This window comes from Stenella coeruleoalba (assembly GCF_951394435.1).
Source record: "Stenella coeruleoalba genome assembly, contig: scaffold_249, whole genome shotgun sequence".
In the NCBI taxonomy this organism is placed as follows: Eukaryota; Metazoa; Chordata; class Mammalia; order Artiodactyla; family Delphinidae; genus Stenella; species Stenella coeruleoalba.
The window spans coordinates 24,275-45,268 of record NW_027646161.1 but is presented as its reverse complement, the minus strand read 5'-3'; the positions used below and the strand labels follow the sequence as shown (position 1 = coordinate 45,268).

General features: G+C 44.4%; 1 long non-coding RNA gene across 1 annotated transcript in view; it reads right to left on the bottom strand.

Annotated features, from left to right (window-relative positions):
* The window catches only part of LOC307181292, a 209,226-nt gene extending 191,112 nt beyond the window's left edge, over positions 1-18,114 (bottom strand). Inside the window, exon 1 of the long non-coding RNA XR_013826340.1 lies at positions 18,052-18,114. This is a non-coding gene — a long non-coding RNA (uncharacterized lncRNA). The remainder of the gene's footprint in view (positions 1-18,051) is intronic.
* Between the last annotated feature and the right edge of the window lie 2,880 nt (positions 18,115-20,994).

The following is a 20,994-nucleotide window of genomic DNA, read 5'->3' as shown; positions in this document are numbered from 1 at the left end:
CCCGTAGCAGCATAATGAGTGGATTCAGGTACGATGATTCTAACTGAAATAAGTCACACAGGAAAAGAAACATCATAAGATATCACTAATACACGGAATGTAAACTTGGCTACACAGGAACTGCATTCCAAAACAGAACAGGGTCTCAAATTTAGAAAACCAACTTATGCTTGCTTAAGGGGAAAGGTGAGTTGGGGTGCTGCATAAAACCAGAGATTGAAATGAGCACAGATAAAGTTCTATAAGCCAAATATGGAATAGACAAGAGCTACTCCTTGCTCAACGAAATGGACTCAACACCCCATATTCAACGCCTAGGAATATACCTGACTAGTAAGAATCATAAAAGCTATGGAATTGTATATCTCTGTAAGAGAATCAAGAGTGTGTACAGCGGCATTAAAGCAGTGAAAATCAGCTAAATCCCATATTAAAAATAAATTTCTTAAACAAAACACAATGACAGTGATATAGAGAGCAATACTTAAGTAATTCATTCAAGGCTTCTGATGCAACCTGCATTTACCATATCTACACCCAGAGCTGGGTGACACATAAGGATGGACACTTGGGGCTCATAAGATTGGTGAGGTTCGGTGAGCAAATGCAGACCCTTTGAAGTCATATTGCATGGTACCCATTCCACGGGTCTCAACTCTCCAGGTTTAAGGGATTCTTCCTTCAGCTAAAACATGGATGTGGAACCCAGAGTATGATCCACCGTATGATCGAGAAATGTGTTCAAATGTGTCTCACTTTTCATTCCCTGGTAGTCGGGTGCAACATTCCAGACGCTTTACTAACACTCTCCTCACTTGGAGAGTGAGTGCCTTTAACCTCCTGTTTGGCCCAGTTTCCAATTTCTGCGGAAGATGAACAGGAACAGGGAGAACCAATGAGAGACTAGCTGGAGGTGTCTGGACGGGTAAATTTAACTCTCATTTCCCACAAGGAAGAGGAATAAACCAAAGGCTCAGCATGCCATGCCGGAACCAGATTAGGGCCTGAAGCAATCCTGCGGTGTTGTGGCCAGCTCACAAGAAAGCGAGTTGAAGAAAGGAGCTCAGGGGCACTGTAATTCACAAACCTCCAGATTTATAAAAGACAGCTATAGTCCGAATATATACTGAAGTAGGGCTGCCAAGAGGACTTGAATGCGGGGCAGAATTGCAGGAAACCGATTTCAGGAGGAATCGGAATTGGATTGCATTTAAAACACAGGAAAAGAGGCAGAACGTCGACAATGATGCACTTGGCCAAAAAGGGCGTATGCGTTTTTTCCTGAATATATTCAGGAAAAAACGCATACGCCCTTTTTGGCCAACCAAGCAAGCTTGCAAAGGAAATCTGCACTACAATGAAGTCTCACTTCCCCCCGGTCAAAAGGGCCATCAGAAAAAAGTGTAAAATCCAGAAAGGCAGGACAGGCCATGTAGAACTGGGAGCCTTGTTATGCTGATGGGCGGGATGTAAATTGCCAACAGACACTCGGGAGAAGTGTATGGTGTTTCCTGAAACATCTAAAAACCAAAGCAACAGAGCCTAGGGCACTTCCACTTATGGTCCTATAGCTTAGGGAAATTAAAATCAAAAAGACACAGCCACACCAAAATTTGGGACGGCTGTTTTTACAGGAATCTCTTCTGTGGCACAAGTTAAATATCCCAGAGAGCAAATAATGGATAAAGAAGTTGCGGTACTTCTGTACAACAGAATACCACTCAGCAATGAAATCTATGTCACCAGGCCCGTACCAGCATAATGAGTGGATTGAGGCACGATGATTCTAAGTGAAATAAGTCACACAGAAAAAGAAACATCATAAGGTATCACTAATACACGGAATGTGAACTTGGCTACACATGAACTGAATTACAAAACAGAACAGGGCCTCAAATTTAGAAAACCAACTTATGCTTGCTTAAGGGGGAAGGTCAGTTGGGGTGCTGCATAAAAGCAGAGTTTGAAATTAGCACAGATACCGTTCCATAAGCCAAATATGTAATAGACAAGAGCTACCCCTTGCTCAACGAAATGGATTCAACAATGAGGTATCACCTCACACCTGGTAGAATAGGCATCATTGAAAATCTACAAACAAAAATTGCTGGATAGGGTGTGGAGAAAAGGAACCCTCTTCCACTATTGTTGGGAATATAAATTGATACAGTCATTATGGAGAACAATATGGAATTTCTTAAGAAACTAACAATAGAATTAACATATGATACAGCAATCCCTGTACTGGACATATACCCAGACAAAACCATAAATCAAAAAGAGTCATTCACCGCAATGTTCATTGCATCACTATTTACAATATCGAGGTAATGGAAGCAACCTAAATGCCCACGGACAGACGAATGCATAAAGCTGTGGTACATATATAAAATGGAATATTACTAAGCCATGAAAAGGAATGAAATTGTGTCATTTGTAGAGACGTCAATGGATCTAGAGACTGTCATACAGAGTGAAGTAAGTCAGAAAGAGAAAAACAAATCCTGTATATTCATGCATATATGTGGAACCTAGAAAAACTGTACAGATTAACCATTTTGCAAGGCATAAATAGAGCAACAGATGTAGACAACAAACGTATGGACAACAAGGGGGGAAAGCTGTTGGGGGGGTGGTGGTGGGAGGAGTTGAGAGACTGGGATTGGCATGTATACATTTATATGTATAAAATAGATAACCAATAAGAACCTGCTGTATAAAAATATAAAATAAAATTCAAAATTAAAAAGAAATAAAATTTAAAAAATAAAACAGAAAAAACAATTATTCCCTGCACATACATGTATTTATATGAATAAATTATTTCCATGCTTATATCTGTAAATACAAAAAAGAGGAATAAAATCTACCTTGAACCAAAAACGAAAAAGAGAAAAAAAACACAGAACCCACCAGTTACACAGAGGAAAACCGTATCAGGGCACTTGCTCCAGTTGTAAACAATTCTGAAGTTGGTCAGTGGTGGGGAATCGTCTCCCATTCAGCCAGCAGCCCCCACGCAACAAGCGTCCTCATTGCAAAGCTGGGGCACCGTGCCGAGGCATCTGTGAGTAAACGTGAGCTGAGCCCCAGGCCAGTTGCTGCTGAACTATTCCCACCCGTCCCAGGTAAAACACCTGAATATATACAAGGACTTGAAAGCCTAGAGGAAGGGCCATAGAGCCACACGAGTGACAGCATGCCGGCCGACTTGGTGCCTGCAGGCCAGCCAGGATGGTCCTGGTCCTGGGTGCTCTTCTGGAAGATTTCCATTTCCCTGCCTGAGATACCCGTCCTGTCCCTGCCCCCACTGCTTTTTTCCTTCCTCACCTCTGCCCAGGGAGAAATTCCAGCAGCAGGTATGGGTGACACACCCTCTTCTTTAGCAGGTGGCAGCCTGGCAACTGCTGCAGAAAGTCCAGCAGAGCCCCACTCACACTGGGCCACCCACAAAGCCGTGGCCTCTCACTCCCTCCCACCAGCCCAGCCCCGAGACTGCTGACAGGGCAGAGAAAATGGCGTCAGGCACGGCTGCAGGGGCTCTTGCTGCCTGGAGTGGTATTTATATTGATCTCAACCCAGGCACACCTGGGGAGGGCTGGCCGGCACGGTAAGGCTGCCCAGGTCAGCCAATCATCACCCCTCAGGGGCTCACAGTTGCAGAAAATGGAACTTGCTGAACCGGCCAGGTCCAAGGAACAGGTGTGGGCTCCTGAGAGTCAGGATAGACAAGGGGCTGCAGCTTTGGCTTGTTTTCTAATCATTTTATCTGGCCCATGAGTGGGAGACAACTTCAAGAAAACCCTCTCCTAATGAGAGGAACCCAGGAGTCAGGGAGAGGAGGGGTGGGTGGTGGTTGGAGACAGAGGCCTGGTGCCCCGGGTGCAGTGGAACTCTCTGGAAGACCAGGTGGAGGGAGGCCTCACGGAGTGATGCCCAGGGTCACAGACCTGTCGCAGCTGCTGTTTGTTAGTTCAAGTCCTGCTCTGAGGTGCTCTGTGTCAGCTCTGAGCGACAGGTGAGCTGGGGGTGCTCTGCAATGAGGGCTATGTGCACGGTTCCTGTGTGCCCAGCCCTGCCACGGTACCTGCAAGGGTAGCTCTGTATCCTGGGAGGGGCCTGACCACGAGAGCCCCGTGGGCTGGGGTGGGGGTGGGGTACCTGCCCAGGTGAGCTCCATATTCTGGGATTGGTCTGACCACGAGAGCCCCATGGGCTGCTGGGGACTTGGTAAAGGATGTCAGGACAGTCAGTGAAGCCACCGAGGATATACCTCCAGTTGCTCCTAATTCCTACACCCTGCTGGTCATTCTACCAACCACCAGGACATGGTATTCTGTATTAGTCTTCAATGATGCCTTCTTTTGTATTCCATTCGTCCCAGAGTCACAAGAAATTTTGGCTTGTGAGTGGCAGGACTCAACATACAACTAAAACAATACTTCCGGGCCGTCTGGCCCCAAGGGTGCAAAAATTCCCACACCATCTTTGGGGAAAGCTTAGCTAAAGACCTAAAAGTTCTACCTCTGGAAAAGGAAACCCTCCTTCAATATGCAGACGACATTCTGATCACCAGCCCTACTAAGGAGGCCTCTGAACTACCAAGCCAATAAAGGATAGAAGTTGTCCAAGAAAAAGCTCAAATATCACAGACTGCGGTGACCTGCCTGGGCTTCATTCTCACAGAAGGTCAGAGAAGCCCATCCCAGGAAAGGGAAGAAACCATTTTCAGCCTTATCCCTTTCTAAAACTAGAAGACAGCTTAGGGGTTCCTGGGGAGGCCAGGGTTTGCTGCTTCTGGATCCCTAACTACAGTCTACTAGCTGGGCCTCTATATGAAACACTGAAAGGAAACGATGATGATCCTTTTGAATAGAATCCAGAAGTGGCCTTTCAAGAATGGAAAGAGCAGTCAATTCAGACCCTTGCCCTGGAACTCCCTAATTTAGCTAAACCCTTTGACCTTTACATTCCCAGTGAAAGGTGAATCGCCATTGGAGAATTAGTGCAAAAACTGGGACCACTTGAAATGGAACAATGCAAGAATGCCATCCAGGTAGGATAAACTACGGTCACTAAGGGGCTTGGCCCACTGCCACATCTGGCCAAGATACTGGCGGTATCTAAAAACCTGGAAATCAGCAGCCCAAAAGGCCACCTCCCTCCTAAGGGAAAAGGACCCCACGTGGTGATCCTAACCACCAACCATGCCCTGAAGTTGCAGGGTTCGCTCCGTGGGCACACCGACCTCGAGTGAGGAGGCCCTCCAACTCCAACATCCAGAGAGATAACCGGGGGCAACAGGGCACCATGACGACTCATGTGAACATCACTTGACCTGGAGTTTCTCTCATAAAACAACAAGAGTGTGTCCCAAAAGAGTAGACTACTGCTTGCAGGACTTACTGCACCCAGAGGGGAGCTAATAATCTTGGCGGGGGAACAGTATACCACACTGTCACCATAGAAAAGCCTACAGACACCGTGATGATGGTGGCCAATAAGACCGGCTGGACTCCTGTTTACTTCAAAAGGCTGTTGACTCAGTAGCCATCATGGTCCTTGATCACCACTGACCCTGGACTGTCTGGGAGTTGAGCGGGCAGGGCTCTGACACCTGGTGCTGTTTGTACGTTAATTCAGGGGCCTAATTGAAGAAAGCGCAGACTACTGGTCAGAGCATCTAGGCTGGCAGAGACGGTCAGCCTAAGGTGGCCGAACAAATGTGGGGCGGGGTGAAACCGGCCCCCACAGCGTCTCTGCACATCTCTTTCCTGGACCCTTAAAGGTCATTAGAATCTATAACACTTCCAATGCTGGTGCTCAGGTGGACGAGCAGGGAGGCAGGGGTCCTGGGGACAATCAACGTCACCGGGAGGCTGCTGGGGAGAAGCTCTGACCCTCGCCCCAGGGTATGAGGGCTCCCAACTCAGCACTCAGCAGTTACAGAAGAAGGGTCTGCACCCTCAGCACTCCAAGAATGAGGAACGGGACAAAAGGCAGAGGAGGGGTTTGTCCCCAGCAAAGCCCATTAAAAATCCCTGGGAGATAAAAATAGAATCTGGGCAATAAAGTCAAGTCTAACCTTTTTTATCCTTTGTGCTTTGTCTAATTTCACGTGCTCCTAGGGTCCCGCATGCAGAGCTTCCACACCCGGCACTTCAGACCAGATTTCCTAGTGCAGAATGGTTGGGTCGACACCTCAGCTCCTGGGGCCCAGTGCAGACTCCACGATATAGAGCCTGAGCTACAGCCAACCCGGCCCTCGAGAGCTCCGCCACCTCCCTCCCTCCCACTGACTCTGACAGGATCTCTACACAGCAGCCCAGCCCACAGCCCACGGGGTAGTGCATGCTCTCACCTCTCCATTCTCTGATCAAAATATAAAGTTTCCTTTGCTTGTGAACCAAACTCAGTCTCGATCTGTTGGCCCCAATGACACTGGGCAGGGGGACACTTGTTGGGGTCCACTCTGGAGGATCAGTAACAGAAATTGAGACTATTGTAACCTCAATGAACAGATGTGTGAGCCAAACTGTAGTTAACATAGAACAGTGTATAAGGCTCGGGTAAAATAAGATGTTTTTAACACTTCCATTTGATATTTCCATCACTTTTTATAAGCAAGTTCAGTGAAAAGGTTTGTCTTATTTGTCAGGTCAATATTAGAGAAACGAAGTGATTTCTTTCCAAGGATGTACAGCTAATAATCTTGGTTAAACCTTCAATCTTGTTTTAAATGCTTTTCCATTGAAAATGATACCTCTCTTTCAGCTCCCCCATTTCTGAGAAGTATAAAATCTTATAATTTATTATTACCAAAGGGGAAAGGTGGGAGGAGGGATAAATTAACAGTTTGGAATGAACACATACACACTGCTATGTATAAAATAGATCATCAACAAGGAACTACTGTATAGCACAGGGAACTACACTCAACATTTTGCAATAACCTATAAGGGGAAATAATCTGAAAAAGAATAGATATTTTTATTGACATCATCTATCAATGACAGTTAAAGTGTAGCCTAAGGGAAGCTGGTGGTGAGTGCTTCTGACCCTGAAGACTTCAATCATCTAAAGTTTGGACTCTGCCTACTTCCCAAGGCCCTTAATGAACATATGTGTAGCCGTAGCTTAAAAACTTCCCCAGTTTGGGTTTCGGGGAGACACTGATTTTGAAAAAGCCCTGGTGTTCTCCTTACATGAATGGGACTCTTCCTACTGCTAAAACATGTCTGTCACACCCAGAGGATGGTATACCGTCTGATCGGGAAGAGTTTGGAAAAGGCATCTCATCTCCTCATCTCCTGGTGCTCGGGTTCACCCCTCCAGCGTCTTTACTAACAGTCTCCCCACTTGGAGATGTCAGCACTGTCAACATCCTGTTGCGTACAGTTTGGAATTTGTCCAGAGGATGAAGCGGAAGGATGAGGAACAATGAGAGACAAGTCCTAGGTGTTCAGACAGGCACATGTCACTCTAATTTCCAATCAGGAAGACGAATTGACCAAAGGCTAGGGTTGCCCATGGAAACAGTATAGGGCTTGAGGAAATCCCGCTGCTTTGTGGCCAGTTCCCATAAACACGAGTTGAACAATGGAACTCAGGGGCAGTAAAATTCACAAAACTGCAGAGTTGAAAATATCCATCACTGAAAAATGTCTTGAGGAAAGTCAGAGAAAAGGACTTGTAAGCAAGGGAGAATGGCAGGAAAGGGATTTGAGGAGGTAGAAAGGACTCGCCATTAAGCACAAGAAAAGGAGCTGAACATTGCCAACATTGCAGTTGGCCAAAAAGGGTGTATGCGTTCTTTTCTGTATATATTCAAGAAAAGGGCATACACTTTTTTAGCCAACCAAACAGGTGGGCACTGGAAGTCAATACTACAAAAGATATCACTTCGCATCGGTCAGAAGAGCCATCCTCATAAAGCGTAAACAACAGAAATGCAGGACAGGGCAACGAGAAGAGGGAGCCCTGTGAGACTTATAGTGGAAATGTATATTGCCAACGGCCATTCTGGAGAAGTGTATTGTGTTTACTAAAGCATCTAAAAAATGAGCTACAGAGCATAGGGCACTTGCACTCATGGGCGTATATCTTGGGAAAAACAAAAATCGAGAGGACACAGGCACCCCAATGTTTACCCCCTCTCTGTTTAAAAGATCCTCGACTAGGATATAACTTAAATGTCTCTGGAGGGAAAAAATGGATAGAGATGTGGTACTTAGGTAGAGTGGAATATTATTCAGCCTGGAAATCAATGAAATATGGCCAGTTGTAACAACTCCGGAGGAGTTACGTATGATCATTCTAAGTGACAGAATTCAAAAAGAAAAAGACACATATCATAAGATATCACTTAAAGGTGGAATCCAAAATGGCTACACATGAAATAAATTACAAAACAAAAACATAGTCAAATATGTAGAAAACACGCATAAGGCTGCTAAACGGGAAAGGTGGGGAGGGGTGAGGCATCATCCAGGAGGTTGAAATTAGCAAAGATACCATTCCAAATACCAAACTGATAATCAACAAGGCCTACACGGTAGCTAAAAGAACTGCACTCAGCACACTCAAGTCACCGGAAAAGAATATATACGACTGGTAAGAATCTGAAAAAGAATTTATTGATGTCTCTCTGTACGTGAATCAAGTGGATGTACAGCAGCAAGAAACAGAGCTTTGAAAATCAGCTGTAACCAATATAGTAATAAATTGAAAAAACTAAACGACAGAGAGACAGAGAAAACCTCTTACAACTTTTCCTCAGGGACGGTGATGCAACATGGATTGAACGCATCTAGACCCACAGCAGGATGAGACATAAGGCTGGAAACTGTTTGCGCTAAGAGAAATGTGAGGTTGGGTGAGGAAATGCACACCCTTTAAAGTAATACTACCTGGTACCCATTCAATGGGTCCCAAATCTGCAGGTTCAAGGGATCTTCCTACAGCTAAAACATGCATGGAAAACCCAGAGGACTGTACACCATGTGATCGGGAGATGTGTCTAAAATGCACCTCATTTATCCTCTCCTGGTGCTCCTGTTCACCATTCCAGCCACGCTACTTAGAATCTCCCCACTTGGAGAATCAGCACATTTAAACTTCTGTTTCACACATTTTGCAAATTGTGAGGAGGATGAACGGGAAGAGGGGGAACCAATGAGACAAGAGTTGTAGGGGTTTGGACGGGCACATATCACTCTAATTTCCCATTAAGAATAAGAATTAAAGAAAGGCTCAGCCTGCCTCGCCGGAGCCAAAATAGGGCCTGAAGCAATCCTGCGGGTTTGAGGCCAGCTCACAAAAGAGCAACTTAAAAAATGGAGCTCAGGGTCACTGCAATTCACAAACCTGCAGAGTTATAAATGAAAACTAACGTCCAAAAATATGTTGAGGTAAGGCAAAGAAGAGGATCTGAATGCAAGACAGAATTGCAAGAAACAGATTTCAAGAGATCGATTGGACTCGTCTTTAACGCACATGAAAAGCGGCAGAATTTCGACAATGATGCAGTTGGCCCAAAAGGGCGTATGCGTTTTTTCCTGATTATATCCAGGAAAAAACGCATACGCACTTTATGGGCAACGAAGCAAGCAAGCAATGCAAATGTGCACAACAAAGAAGTCTCACTTCCCACCGGTCAAAAGGGCCATCCTAAAAAATTGTAAAAACCAGAAATGCAGGACAGGCCATGGAGAACAGGGAGCCTTTATACGCTGATGGGCAGTGTGTGAACTGCCGAGAGCCACTCTGGAGAAGTGTATGGTGGTTCCTAAATCATCTAAAAAACAGAGCTACAGAGCATAGGACACTTCCAATCATGGGAGTATATCTAGGGAAGTCTAAAAATCAACAAGACACAAGCACACCACAGTTTAGGGCTACTCTGTTTACAAGAACCTCAACTTCAGTACACCTTAAATATCCCAGGAAAGAGAACAATGGATAAAGAAGATGTGGTACTTATGTACAATGGAATATCTCTTCACCATGAAATCAATGTAATAAGGCTAGTAGAAGGATAAAGAGTGGATTTAGGTCCGATAATACTACTTGAAATAAGTCAAACAGAAAAAGAAACATATCATAAGATATCACTTATAGAGGGAGGGTAAATATGGCTGCACAAGAAATGAATTACAGAACAGAACAGTGTCTCACATTTAGAAAACACACTTATGTCAGCTTAAGGGGAAAGGAGAGGTGGGGTGATGCATAAAACCAGAGTTTGAAATTAGCACAGATACCGTTCAATAAACCAAATAGGTATTAGACAAGATCTACACCTTGCTCAATGAACAGGCCTCAACACACCCTATACACCGCAGAGAAATATATCTGAGGAATAAGAATCTTAAAACCCATGTATTGATATATCTCCATAAGGGAATCAAGTGTGTGCAGAGCGGCACAAACACAGCAGTGAAAAGGAGCTAAACCCCATTATAGAAATAAATTTTAAAAACAAAACGCTGAAACAATGAAAGAGAGAAAAATTCTTACAAAATTCGCTCAGGGGCTGTGATGCAACCTGGATTGACCACATATAAACCCACAGCTGGATAAGACATAAGGCTGGACACTTGGGGCTGACAGGATTGGTGAGCTTTGGTGAGCAACTGCCGAAAGTTTAATGCAATACTTCATGCTACTCAGTCCAAGGGTCCCAACACTCCAGGTTGAAGGGAATCTTCCTACAGCTAAACCATGCTTGGGAAACCCAGCGACTGGTATACCATATGATCGGGAAAGGTTTCTAAAACGCACCTCATTTTTCCACTCCTGGGGCTCCGGATCGACATTCCAGCCGCTTTACTAACAACATCCCCACATGGAGTCAATGCCTTTAAGTTCTGGTATCGCAGTCTGCAGTTAGTGCAGAGGATGAATGGGAATAGGGAGAACCAGTGAGAAACTAGCTGTAGCGGTTTCAATGGGCACATGTCACTCTAATATCACATCAGTAAGAAGAATTAAACAAAGGCACAGCAAGGTGCCCCAGAAGAAAAATAGGGCTCAAGGAATCCTGTGGTTATGGGGCAAGACCAAAAAAATAAGAGCTAAAAAATGGAGCTAAGGGCCACTGCAATTCAAAAACCTGCAGAGTTATAAAGGCCAACTATTTTTAAAAAATATATTGAGGTAAGGCTATGAAGAGGCATTGAAAGCAAGGCAGAATTGCAGGAAACCGATTTCAGGAGGTAGACTGGAATTGCATTGAAAGCATAGGAAAAGAGGCAGAACGTCCACAATGATGCACTTGGCCAAAAAGGGCGTATGCGTTTTTTCCTGAATATATTCAGGAAAAAATGCATACGCCCTTTTTGGCCAACCAAGCAAACTTGCAAAGGAAATCTGCACTACAATGAAGTCTCACTTCCCCCCGGTCAAAAGGGCCATCTGAAAAAAGTGTAAAATCCAGAAAGGCAGGACAGGCCATGGAGAACTGGGAGCCTTGTTATGCTGATGGGCAGGATGTAAATTGCCAACAGACACTGGGGAGAAGTGTGTTGTGTTTCCTGAAACATCTAAAAAACAAAGCAACAGAGCCTAGGGCACTTCCACTTATGGTCCTATAGCTTAGGGAAATTAAAATCAAAAAGACACAGCCACCCCAAAGTTTGGGACGCCTCTGTTTACAAGAACCTCGTTTACAGTACAAGTTCAACATCGCAGAAAGTGAAAAATGGATAAAGAACTTCTGGTATTTACTTACAATGCAGTATCACTCAGCAATGAAATCTATGTCATCAGGCCCATAGCAGCATAATGAGTGGATTCAGGTACGATGATTCTAACTGAAATAAGTCACACAGAAAAAGAAACATCATAAGATATCACTAATACACGGAATGTAAACTTGGCTACACAGGAACTGCATTCCAAAAGAGAACAGGGTCTCAAATTTAGAAAACCAACTTATGCTTGCTTAAGGGGAAAGGTGAGTTGGGGTGCTGCATAAAACCAGAGATTGAAATGAGCACAGATAAAGTTCCTTAAGTCAAATATGGAATAGACAAGAGCTACTCCTTGCTCAACGAAATGGACTCAACACCGCATATTAAACGCCTAAGAATGTACCTGACTAGTAAGTATCGTAAAACCTATGGATTGCTATGTCTCCAAAAGAGAATCAAGCGTGTGTACAGGGGCATAAACGCAGCAGTGATAGGATTGGAGAGGTTCGGTGAGCAAATGAAGACCCTTTGAAGTCATATTGCATGGTACCCATTACACGGGTCTTAACTCTCCAGGTTTAAGGTATTCTTCCTTCAGCTAAAACATGCATGTGGAACCCAAGTATGATCAACCATGTGAACGGGAGACGTGTTCAAATATGTCTCAGTTTTCCTCCCCTGGTACTCGGGTGCAACATTTCAGACGCTTTACTAACACTCTCCACACTTGGAGAGTCAGTGCCTTTAACCTCCTGTTTGGCCCAGTTTGCAATTTCTGCGGAAGATGAACAGGAATAGCGAGAACCAATGAGAGACTAGCTGGAGGTGTCTGAAAGGGCAAATTTAACTCTCATTTCCCACCAGGAAGAGGAATTAACCAAAGGCTTAGCGTGCCGTGCCGGAACCAGATTAGGGCCTGAAGCCATCCTGCGGTGTTTCGGCCAGCTCACAAGAAAGCGAGTTGAAGAAAGGAGCTCAGGGGCACTGTAATTCACAAACCTGCAGAGTTATAAATGACAGGTATCGTCCAAAAATAGACTGAAGTAAGGCTGCCAAGAGAACTTGAAAGCGGGGCAGAATTGCAGGAAACCGATTTCAGGAGGTAGACTGAAATTGCATTGAAAGCATAGGAAAAGGGGCAGAACGTACACAATGATGCACTTGGCCAAAAAGTGCGTATGCATTTTTTCCTGAATATATTCAGGAAAAAACGCATACGCCCTTTTTGGCCAACCAAGCAAGCTTGCAAAGGAAATCTGCACTACAATGAAGTCTCACTTCCCCCCCCCCCCCGGGTCAAAAGGGCCATCTGAAAAAGTGTAAAATCCAGAAAGGCAGGAAGGGCCATGGAGAACTGGGAGCCTTGTTATGCTGATGGGCGGGATGTAAATTGCCAACAGACACTCAGGAGAAGTGTATGGTGTTTCCTGAAACATCTAAAAAACAAAGCAACAGAGCCTAGGGCACTTCCACTTATGGTCCTATAGCTTAGGGAAATTAAAATCAAAAAGACACAGCCACCCAAAATTTGGGACGCCTCTGTTTACAAGAACCTCGTTTACAGTACAAGTTCAACATCACAGAAAGTGAAAAATGGATAATGAAGTTCTGGTATTTACTTACAAAGCAATATCACTCAGCAATGAAATCTGTGTCATCAGGCCCTTAGCAGCACAATGAGTGGATTCAGGTATGATGATTCTAACTGAAATAAGTCACACAGAAAAAGAAACATCATAAGATATCAGTAATACACGGAATGTAAACTTGGCTACACAGGAACTGAATTACAGAACAGAACAGGGTCTCAAATTTAGAAAACCAACTTATGCTTCCTTAAGGGTAAAGGTGAGTTGGGGTGCTGCATAAAACCAGAGATTGAAATGAGCACAGATAAAGTTCCTTAAGCCAAATATGGAATAGACAAGAGCTACTCCTTGCTCAACGAAATGGACTCAACACCGCATATTAAATGCCTAAGAATGTACCTGACTAGTAAGTATCTTAAAACCTATGGATTGCTATGTCTCCGAAAGAGAATCAAGCATGTGTACAGGGGCATAAACGCAGCAGTGATAGGATTGGAGAGGTTCGGTGAGCAAATGAAGACCCTTTGAAGTCATATTGCATGGTACCCATTACACGGGTTTCATATACCCAGGTTTAAGGTATTCTTCCTTCAGCTAAAACATGCATGTGGAACCTAGAGTATGATCAACCTTGTGATCGGGAGACGTGTTCAAATATGTCTCAATTTTCGTACCCTGGTTGTCGGGTACAACATTCCAGACGCTTTACTAACACTCTCCCCACTTGGAGAGTCAGTCCCTTTAACCTCCTGTTTGCCCCAGTTTGCAATTTCTGCGGAAGATGAACAGGAATAGCGAGAACCAATGAGAGACTAGCTGGAGGTGTCTGGACGGGCAAATTTAACTCTCATTTCCCACCAGGAAGAGGAATTAACCAAAGGCTCAGCGTGCCGTGCCGGAACCAGATTAGGGCCTGAAGCCATCCTGCGGTGTTTCGGCCAGCTCACAAGAAAGCGAGTTGAAGAAAGGAGCTCAGGGGCACTGTAATTCACAAACCTGCAGAGTTATAAATGACAGCTATCGTCCAAAAATAGACTGAAGTAAGGCTGCCAAGAGGACTTGAAAGCAGGGCAGAATTGCAGGAAACCGATTTCAGGAGGTAGACTGGAATTGCATTGAAAGCATAGGAAAAGAGGCAGAACGTCCACAATGATGCACTTGGCCAAAAAGGGCGTATGTGTTTTTTCCTGAATATATTCAAGAAAAAACGCATATGCCCTTTTTGGCCAACCAAGCAAGCTTGTAAAGGAAATCTGCACTACAATGAAGTCTCACTTCCCCCAGGTCAAAAGGGCCATCTGAAAAAAGTGTAAAATCCAGAAAGGCAGGAGGGGCCATGGAGAACTGGGAGCCTTGTTATGCTGATGGGCGGGATGTAAATTGCCAACAACCACTCGGGAGAAGTGTATGGTGTTTCCTGAAACATCTAAAAAACAAAGCAACAGAGCCTAGGGCACTGCCACTTATGGTCCTATAGCTTAGGGAAATTAAAATCAAAAAGACACAGCCACCCCAAAGTTTCGGACACCTCTGTTTACAAGAACCTCGTTTACAGTACAAGTTCAACATCGCAGAAAGTGAAAAATGGATAAAGAAGTTGTGGTATTTACTTATAAAGCAATATCACTCAGCAATGAAATCTATGTCATCAGGCCCTTAGTATCACAATGAGTGGATTCAGGTATGATGATTCTAACTGAAATAAGTCACACAGAAAAAGAAACATCATAAGATATCAGTAATACACGGAATGTAAACTTGGCTACACAGGAACTGAATTACAGAACAGAACAGGGTCTCAAATATAAGAAACCAACTTATGCTTGCTTAAGGGGAAAGGTGAGTTGGGGTGCTGCATAAAACCAGAGATTGAAATGAGCACAGATAAAGTTCCTTAAGTCAAATATGGAATAGACAAGAGCTACTCCTTGCTCAACGAAATGGACTCAACACCGCATATTAAACGCCTAAGAATGTACCTGACTAGTAAGTATCTTAAAACCTATAGATTGCTATGTCTCTGAAAGAGAATCAAGCATGTGTACAGGGGCATAAACGCAGCAGTGATAGGATTGGAGAGGTTCGGTGAGCAAATGAAGACCCTTTGAAGTCATATTGCATGGTACCCATTCCACGGGTTTCAACTACCCAGGTTTTAGGTATTCTTCCTTCAGCTAAAACATGCATGTGGAACCCAGAGTATGATCAACCATGTGATCGGGAGACGTGTTCAAATATGTCTCAGTTTTTCTCCCCTGGTACTCAGGTGCAACATTCCAGACGCTTTACTGACACTCTCCCCACTTGGAGAGTCAGCGCCTTTAACCTCCTGTTTGGCCCAGTTTGCAATTTCTGCGGAAGATGAACAGGAATAGCGGGAAGCAATGAGAGGCTAGCTGGAGGTGTCTGGACGGGCAAATTTAACTCTCATTTCCCACCAGGAAGAGGAAATAACCAAAGGCTCAGCGTGCCGTGCCGGAACCAGATTAGGGCCTGAAGCCATCCTGCGGTGTTGCGGCCAGCTCAAAAGAAAGCGAGTTGAAGAAAGGAGCTCAGGGGCACTGTAATTCACAAACATGCAGAATTATATATGACAGCTATCGTCCAAAAATAGACTGAAGTAAGGCTGCCAAGAGGACTTGAACGCGGGGCAGAATTGCAGCAAACCGATTTCAGGAGGTAGACTGGAATTGCATTGAAAGCATAGGAGAAGAGGCAGAACGTCCACAATGATGCACTTGGCCAAAAAGGGCGTATGCGTTTTTTCCTGAATATATTCAGGAAAAAACGCATACGCCCTTTTTAGCCAACCAAGCAAGCTTGCAAAGGAAATCTGCACTACAATGAAGTCTCACTTCCCCCCGGTCAAAAGGGCCATCTGAAAAAAGTGTAAAATCCAGAAAGGCAGGACAGGCCATGGAGAACTGGGAGCCTTGTTATGCTGATGGGCGGGATGGAAATTGCAAACAGACACTTGGGAGAAGTGTATGGTGTTTCCTGAAACGTCTAAAAAACAAAGCAACAGAACCTAGGGCACTTCCACTTATGGTCCTATAGCTTAGGGAAATTAAAATCAAAAAGACACAGCCACCCCAAAGTTTGGAACGGCTCTGTTTACAAGAACCTCATTTAAAGTACAAGTTCAACATCGCAGAAAGTGAAAAATGGATAAAGAAGTTGTGGTATTTACTTACAAAGCAATATCACTCAGCAATGAAATCTGTGTCATCAGGCCCTTAACAGCACAATGAGTGGATTCAGGTATGATGATTCTAACTGAAATAAGTCACACAGAAAAAGAAACATCATAAGATATCAGTAATACACGGAATGGAAACTTGGCTACACAGGAACTGAATTACAGAACAGAACAGGGTCTCAAATTTAGAAAACCAACTTATGCTTGCTTAAGGGTAAAGGTGAGTTGGGGTGCTGCATAAAACCAGAGATTGAAATGAGCACAGATAAAGTTCCTTAAGTCAAATATGGAATAGACAAGAGCTACTCCTTGCTCAACGAAATGGACTCAACACCGCATATTAAACGCCTAAGAATGTACCTGACTAGTAAGTATCTTAAAACCTATGGATTGCTATGTCTCCGAAAGAGAATCAAGCATGTGTACAGGGGCATAAACGCAGCAGTGATAGGATTGGAGAGGTTCGTGAGCAAATGAAGACCCTTTGAAGTCATATTGCATGGTACCCATTCCACGGGTTTCAACTACCCAGGTTTAAGGTATTCTTCCTTCAGCTAAAACATGCATGTGGAACCTAGAGTATGATCAACCATGTGATCGGGAGACGTGTTCAAATATGTCTCAGTTTTCGTACCCTGGTACTCGGGTGCAACATTCCAGACGCTTTACTAACACTCTCCCCACTTGGAGACTCAGTCCCTTTAACCTCCTGTTTGGCCCAGTTTGCAATTTCTGTGGAAGATGAACAGGAATAGCGAGAACCAATGAGAGACTAGCTGGAGGTGTCTGGATGGGCAAATTTAACTCTCATTTCCCACCAGGAAGAGGAATTAACCAAAGGCTCAGCGTGCCGTGCCAGAACCAGATTAGGGCCTGAAGCCATCCTGCGGTGTTGCGGCCAGGTCACAAGAAAGCGAGTTGAAGAAAGGAGCTCAGGGGCACTGTAATTCACAAACCTGCAGAGTTATAAATGACAGCTATCGTCCAAAAATATACTGAAGTAAGGCTGCCAAGAGGACTTGAAAGCGGGGCAGAATTGCAGGAAACCGATTTCAGGAGGTAGACTGGAATTGCATTGAAAGCATACGAAAAGAGGCAGATCGTCCACAATGATGCACTTGGCCAAAAAGGGCGTATGCGTTTTTTCCTGAATATATTCAGGAAAAAACGCATACGCACTTTTTGGCCAACCAAGCAAACTTGCCATGGAAATCTGCACTACAATGAAGTCTCACTTCTCCCCGGTCAAAAGGGCCATCTGAAAAAAGTGTAAAATCCAGAAAGGCAGGACAGGCCATGGAGAACTGGGAGCCTTGTTATGCTGATCGGCGGGATGTAAATTGCCAACAGACACTCAGGAGAAGTGTATGGTGTTTCCTGAAACATCTAAAAAACAGAGCAACAGAGCCTAGGGCACTTCCACTTATGGTCCTATAGCTTAGGGAAATTAAAATCAAAAAGACACAGCCACCCCAAAGTTTGGGACGCCTCCGTTTACAAGAACCTCATTTACCGTACAAGTTCAATATCACAGAAAGTGAAAAATGGATAAAGAACTTGTGATACTTACCTACAATGCAGTATCACTCAGCAATGAAATCTATGTCATCAGGCCCGCAGCAGCACAATGAGTGGATTCAGGTACGATGATTCTAACTGAAATAAGTCACACAGAAAAAGAAACATCATAAGATATCACTAATACACGGAATGTAAACTTGGCTACACAGGAACTTCATTCCAAAACAGAACAGGGTCTCAAATTTAGAAAACCAACTTATGCTGGCTTAAGGGGAAAGGTGAGTTGGGGTGCTGCATAAAACCAGAGATTGAAATGAGCACAGATAAAGTTCCTTAAGCCAAATATGGAATAGACAAGAGCTACTCCTTGCTCAACGAAATGGACACAACACCGCATATTAAACGCCTAAGAATGTACCTGACTAGTAAGTATCTTAAAACCTATGGATTGCTATGTCTCCAAAAGAGAATCAAGTGTGTGTACTGGGTCATAAGCGCAGCAGTGATAGGATTGGAGAGGATCGGTGAGCAAATGAAGACCCTTTGAAGTCATATTGCATGGTACCCATTACACGGGTCTTAACTCTCCAGGTTTAAGGTATTCTTCCTTCAGCTAAAACATGCATGTGGAACCCAGAGTATGATCAACCATGTGAACGGGAGTCGTGTTCAAATATGTCTCAGTTTTCGTACCCTGGTACTCGGGTGCAACATTCCAGACGCTTTACTAACACTCTACCGACTTGGAGAGTCAGTCCCTTTAACCTCCTGTTTGGCCCAGTTTGCAATTTCTGCGGAAGATGAACAGGAATAGCGAGAACCAATGAGAGACTAGCTGGAGGTGTCTGGACGGGCAAATTTAACTCTCATTTCCCACCAGGAAGAGGAATTAACCAAAGGCTCAGCGTGCCGTGCCGGAACCAGATTAGGGCCTGAAGCCATCCTGCGGTGTTGCGGCAAGCTCAAAAGAAAGCGAGTTGAAGAAAGGAGCTCAGGGGCACTGTAATTCACAAACCTGCAGAGTTATAAATGACAGCTATTGTCCAAAAATAGACTGAAGTAAGGCTGCCAAGAGGACTTGAAAGCGGGGCAGAATTGCAGGAAACCGATTACAGGAGGTAGACTGGAATTGCATTGAAAGCATAGGAAAAGAGGCAGAACGTCCACAATGATGCACTTGGCCAAAAAGGGCGTATGCGTTTTTTCCTGAATATATTCAGGAAAAAACGCATACGCCCTTTTTGGCCAACCAAGCAAGCTTGCAAAGGAAATCTGCACTACAATGAAGTCTCACTTCCCCCCGGTCAAAAGGGCCATCTGAAAAAAGTGTAAAATCCAGAAAGGCAGGACAGGCCATGGAGAACTGGGAGCCTTGTTATGCTGATGGGCGGGATGTAAATTGCCAACAACCACTCGGGAGAAGTGTATGGTGTTTCCTGAAACATCTAAAAAACAAAGCAACAGAGCCTAGGGCACTGCCACTTATGGTCGTATAGCTTAGGGAAATTAAAATCAAAAAGACACAGCCACCCCAAAGTTTGGGACACCTCTGTTTACAAGAACCTCGTTTACAGTACAAGTTCAACATCGCAGAAAGTGAAAAATGGATAAAGAAGTTGTGGTATTTACTTACAAAGCAATATCACTCAGCAATGAAATCTGTGTCATCAGGCCCTTAGTATCACAATGAGTGGATTCAGGTATGATGATTCTAACTGAAATAAGTCACACAGAAAAAGAAACATCATAAGATATCAGTAATACACGGAATGTAAACTTGGCTACACAGGAACTGAATTACAGAACAGAACAGGGTCTCAAATTTAGAAAACCAACTTATGCTTGCTTAAGGGGAAAGGTGAGTTGGGGTGCTGCATAAAACCAGAGATTAAAATGAGCACAGATAAAGTTCCTTAAGTCAAATATGGAATAGACAAGAGCTACTCCTTGCTCAACGAAATGGACTCAACACCGCATATTAAACGCCTAAGAATGTAACTGACTAGTAAGTATCTTAAAACCTATAGATTGCTATGTCTCTGAAAGAGAATCAAGCATGTGTACAGGGGCATAAACGCAGCAGTGATAGGATTGGAGAGGTTCGGTGAGCAAATGAAGAGCCTTTGAAGTCATATTGCATGGTACCCATTCCACGGGTTTCAACTACCCAGGTTTTAGGTATTCTTCCTTCAGCTAAAACATGCATGTGGAACCCAGAGTATGATCAACCATGTGATCGGGAGACGTGTTCAAATATGTCTCAGTTTTCCTCCCCTGGTACTCAGGTGCAACATTCCAGACGCTTTACTGACACTCTCCCCACTTGGAGAGTCAGCGCCTTTAACCTCCTGTTTGGCCCAGTTTGCAATTTCTGCGGAAGATGAACAGGAATAGCGGGAAGCAATGAGAGGCTAGCTGGAGGTGTCTGGACGGGCAAATTTAACTCTCATTTCCCACCAGGAAGAGGAAATAACCAAAGGCTCAGCGTGCCGTGCCGGAACCAGATTAGGGCCTGAAGCCATCCTGCGGTGTTGCGGCCAGCTCAAAAGAAAGCGAGTTGAAGAAAGGAGCTCACGGGCACTGTAATTCACAAACCTGCAGAGTTATAAATGACAGCTATCGTCCAAAAATAGACTGAAGTAAGGCTGCCAAGAGGACTTGAACGCGGGGCAGAATTGCAGCAAACCGATTTCAGGAGGTAGACTGGAATTGCATTGAAAGCATAGGAGAAGAGGCAGAACGTCCACAATGATGCACTTGGCCAAAAAGGGCGTATGCGTTTTTTCCTGAATATATTCAGGAAAAAACGCATACGCCCTTTTTAGCCAACCAAGCAAGCTTGCAAAGGAAATCTGCACTACAATGAAGTCTCACTTCCCCCCGGTCAAAAGGGCCATCTGAAAAAAGTGTAAAATCCAGAAAGGCAGGACAGGCCATGGAGAACTGGGAGCCTTGTTATGCTGATGGGCGGGATGTAAATTGCCAACAACCA